General features: G+C 41.8%; 1 pseudogene; it reads left to right on the top strand.

Moving 5' to 3' along the window:
- Positions 1-603: 603 nt before the first annotated feature.
- On the top strand, positions 604-1,538 carry LOC146550057 (uncharacterized; annotated as a pseudogene).
- The last annotated feature ends 3,481 nt before the right edge of the window (positions 1,539-5,019 follow it).

Genomic DNA, 5,019 nt, shown 5'->3' with positions numbered 1-5,019 from the left:
CAGGATACACCAGATAAGATCTTTCTTTAACTTAAAGAACTGTATGGGGATACAACAGCTGTGGGTTCCCTGTGTGCCATGTTTTACGATTGCAGACAAAGACCAAAAGAGCTTATTAAAAAGTTTACTTTATGTTTAAGAGAGCTAGGTCATCGCTTGCAGATAAAAGAGCCACAAGACCCTCGGCGTGCAGACCTGCACATGATCAGTTTGTCTAGGGCCTCAGAGAGAATGAGATCCAATGAGATCTACGGCATCTGTTAAGGCATGATCCTAATCTTTCATTCGAACAGGTGCATAAGATCTCAAAAATACTCTTCAGGAGGAGCTGAGGGAATTTGCTCGACCAGCACCAATTCCACAGATATGCCAAGCTCCCGGAAGGGAGCGAGAAAGGCAGGACTTTAGTCCCTGTTGGTTTCAGGAGATGTGCTGAAGTTTCAGAGCCACTCCAAGAGACAAAGCAAATTTCATTGCCAGTAGAACATCCAGGGCATGAGTGAGATCAACAAGGGCAAGTAAGTGTGGAATCAGTGGACACGTGGCAAGGGAGTGTTGGGGAGCTCCATCCAAGATGGCTTTAAATGATTAATTCCAGTCACTATGGACCAGGTGACTGGGAAGGATGACAATGGTCCAGTCCAGATAAACCACTCTCAATTTTTAGGGGCATTTTTAGAGGTATTTGTTGATGGTAAGGAAGTGATATTTTTGTTAGATACTGGTTTTAATGTAACAATAATGCCTGAAGCCTGTTTTAAGAGGTTGTTTGGAGATCATGAACCAGGAAATGAAAGAGATCTCAACTGGTTAAAGTGGAAAACAGCAAATGGATTAGCAATTCCTTATGTGGGCTATGTTTTAGCCGAAGTACAGATGGGAGATATTACTCTGAAGGATATGGGAATTGTGATGACAATAATAATCCAAATGCACTGCCTATTTTAGGAATGAATGTCATTGTTCCATGCTGGGATATGCTTTTCTCAAAGCCTCAGATACAGATGCTGTTGGATCCAATGTAAACACTCAACAAGTATGGGCAGCAGCTTTTCAGGACTGTCAGAGAATTCTGCCTGCAATAGGACTCTTCGACCAGCTTATCGCCACCCAGTGGTAATCCCTGGACAGAGTGAGCAGGTGATTTGGGTCAGGGCCCCACAAACACTAGGGAAAGAGCAATGTATTTTGGTGGAACCACTTGAGGGGCTTAGTACAGTTGCTGTTGCTCGATCTCTAGGAACTGTCTGTAGAGACAGAGTCCCCATCGAAGTAAGGAATCGCAACCATTTTTTTTATATTATTGTACGAGGTTATGAGGCCTTTGCTATATTCTCTACTGAAAACGTTGACATTCAGGAACCTTTTGAAATTACTTTTGAGCAAAACAGGCCAGGTATTGCTGAAGTTGGTGTCCACCAACTACTAACTGGGCTAGTAATGCACCTGATATTGAAGTTATGACACAAGGGAATTCAAACCTATCTACAGAGGAGCAAGACAAGCTAAGATGCTTGCTTGAATCGAAGAGATCTTGACGGTGCTGACTAAATCAAAATACTATTCTATCTTTGATTTAGCTAGTGGATTTAATATCATGCAATCCCGACACCAGTCAAAATCAAGTAGAATATGCACAGAGCATAGAACAAGACATCTTAGCATCATGCTCATCACTGTCGTCTCTATTCAGCTCAAGCAGCTGCACTGGTAGCATTCACACAAGCATGTGAAATTGCTAAGGTCCAAATAATCACTTTATCTGATTCCAGATATGCGGTGATAAATTATTTTGTCACATTACGGAAACAATAGTTTTTAACTAATTCAGAGAAATCCACTGCACATCATAAACTTGTAGCTCCATTGTTGGAGGCCTCGTTACTCCCAAAGACCTTTCTGTAAATGTGAAGCTCACACTAACTCAGAAGACTCTGTTTCTACAGACAGCTATACACTGGATGCTTCAGCCAACACAGCAGCTAATCAGAATGTGAAACCAGACCACAGCATGACATCAAAACCACACGCTCTCCAAACACTGACTTACAGACTACCCATAGCAAGGTTACCCAGAGGAGAAATGTGTGGAAAACAGCAGGAGTGTACATAACAGGTGAGGTCCTGTATGGCCCTAGTGACAAACCATATCTGCCCCACATTTTTCCCCTCATTATGCTAAATTGACACATAGGAAGTGTCATGGTCCTGGGTCTTTGAATGAAAAGCCTCTTCTACCCAGTCACAGGTGAATCGCGTTACAGTATCCCCTACTCTACAAGTATATATATAATGTAAACCAACAGACAGGATTGGCATGAGGTGCATACTGAATCTACAAAACATGGAACGTCAGCCTTGTGGAAGAGGGGTGAGGATCGGTGGAGGACGAGGACGAGGACAAAACCGGGTAAGAAGAGGCCAACCACATAGACACGTCCCTGACGAAATCAGGGCAACACTTGTGGATCATGTGATAAACCATGGCCTCACAATGGCCGAGGCTGGTCGAAGGGTGCAGCCAAATGTTGGGAGAACTACTGTAAGTTCTATTATTCAGACATTTCGTCAGGAAAACAGGCAAGCATACTGTAATGTAGTTATTCAGCACAAACTAATTTGCTCTGCACTTTCATAGACATACAGGAGACTTGCATTAGGACATGACCTTATAGATCTTTACATATAGACGTAGTGTAACTGAAGCGCAGACTTGGCCCAGGTGTGGCATAGTGTGCTGTGGTACAATACAGTAATGCTGTAAAGAAAGGAGTTTTGAATGATAGTCCTGTAACAATTACTGTAAGCATGTTTGCGCTTATTTATGTTTGTGTTTTTTCATCTGCATCTCAAAAAGGACTGCCAGACAACCTAGAAGAGGTGGAAGAGGTCCACTTTTGACTCCGCAGCAAGAGGAAAGAATTTGTGCAATGGTGGCTGCAAACAACGCTTTGAGACTGAGAGAAATACAAAGAACTGTCGTAGAAGATGACACCATCTTCGGAAATATTCAGTCAATATCAATTTCCACCATAGACAGAGTCCTCAGACGGAATGAAATGTCCATGAAGCAATTGTACAAAGTACCATTTGAACGGAACAGTGATCGAGTGTAGAAGCGCCATCACCAGTATGTACAGGTAAAACATGTTTGCATATGTACCTCTGTTTACTGTAAAAGTTTAGGCCATGTACTGCACTTACATTTATGCATGTTACTGTAATCTTATTTACAGTTCAAACTGTACAATCTGTTGTGCCAAATGCACCATTACAGACTTTTTTATTCTCATCCTTTGGATAGCGTATCCTGGAATTGGAGGCCAGGGAACCCCTGCACATGTTTGTATATCTTGACGAAGCGGGATTCAATCTCGCAAAAGGCAGACGGCGTGGACGAAAGAGCCACCATTGATGTCCCAGGCCAACGAGGAGGAAATATTACAATGTGTGCAGCAATCTCAGAAAATGGCGTTCACACCCATATTCCTCGTATTGGTGCATACAATACACAACACCTGTTGGCTTTTCTGGACGCTCTTTATAGGGACCTAATCCCACAAAATGAAAGGGATGATCCTGGTGACAATCGGACAATGTATGTAGTGGTTTGGGATAATGTTAGCTTCCATCACTCTGCTGTAGTCAGGCAGTTGTTTGCAGCACACGACAGGATGCTTATGGAGTTTCTTCCTCCTTACACTCCATTCCTAAATCCAATTGAGGAGTTTTTCTCTTCCTGGAGGTGGAAGGTATATGACAGGCATCCACATACCCAAATGACCCTGCTAGCAGCTATGGATGCAGCTTGTGATGACATCACAGCAGAGTCCTGCAGAGGGTGGATTCGACACTCCAGAAGATGCTTTCCCCGATGCATCGATAGAGCTGACATTCGCTGTGATGTTGATGCAAATATGTGGGCAGACAGATGGGAGCGTTTAAATATCAGTGATTGATATGCAGCAGTGTCTGGTTTTTTTGTTTGTTTGTTTTTTGTTTCATGACTACTGCAGTAAGGTTTACTGTCTAAGTGAGTTTATGTTTGCTGTAAAATGTTTGATTTACTGTATTTCCCCAGTTGCACAATGCTGTGAACAGTTTCAATTAAATATTATCAAGAGTGCATATGAACTGTCTTGATTTTTCTTTACAATTTATGGTTTTCAACATGCCGTGCATGCTGTCCAGACTTGACATGTCATTGGGAAGCACCTACAAAGAAATCCGTCACAATGAGAACATGTTCAAACCATTTGATTTTGTGACCAAAGGTGCTGGTGTAGTGACTTGTAATTGTGACAGCCCTGACACTTTGATATAAGTACTTGCTTTTGATGGATATATTATCTGTTTTGATTAAGGGACTTGCTTTTGAAGCATTGACTACTTATTTTGAACAACTGACTTTTCTTTTTGATGAAGTGACTCACTTTTGCAAGTTATCCACCATGTTTTGCAGTTTGCACTAATTGTTTTGAGAAGAGCCTTAGTAGTGGTGCAGAGATCAATTCTGTGAGAAATGCACCAAAGCAAATGAGGGAAAAACTGTAAAAGAAAAAAAGGCACTGTTAAGGAGTTTTTACTGTTTTATTTGATTATGCTTCAAATGTTATGTTATACTTATGTTCACATATTTCACCAGACAGTTTTCTGTTGAAACAAGAAGCTGACTCTGTGACCTTTACCGCAAGAGATCAGTACAGAAATACATATCCGTAGAAGTTGACTTGCAGTATCTTATTCTTAGAAATTGACTTGTAGCACACACACTCCGTGACACACACAGCTTACACACAGACAGCATCAGGACCTGCATAACAGGAAATGTGATTATATTTGCATATTGACGATGTAACCTATGAAAATAAACGAATACTGCAGTTCGGTGTGATTGCTCTCTGAGTATTTCACCCGTGCAGCACGTTAACTATCTCGAGTGTCTCAGTGTTGTTTATTCACCTGACTGTTAACTGTAAATCTCTGACAGGCACAGACCTCCAAAGTGGCCTGCAGAGT

The sequence above is a fragment of the Mchenga conophoros genome, linkage group LG20 (genome assembly GCF_057382185.1).
Source record: "Mchenga conophoros isolate Kocher_MC1m ecotype Shallow Benthic linkage group LG20, M_conophoros_male_GT1.1, whole genome shotgun sequence".
In the NCBI taxonomy this organism is placed as follows: domain Eukaryota; kingdom Metazoa; phylum Chordata; class Actinopteri; order Cichliformes; family Cichlidae; genus Mchenga; species Mchenga conophoros.
Note: the sequence above shows the minus strand (reverse complement) of the source record. Positions and strands in the feature narration are given on the sequence as shown.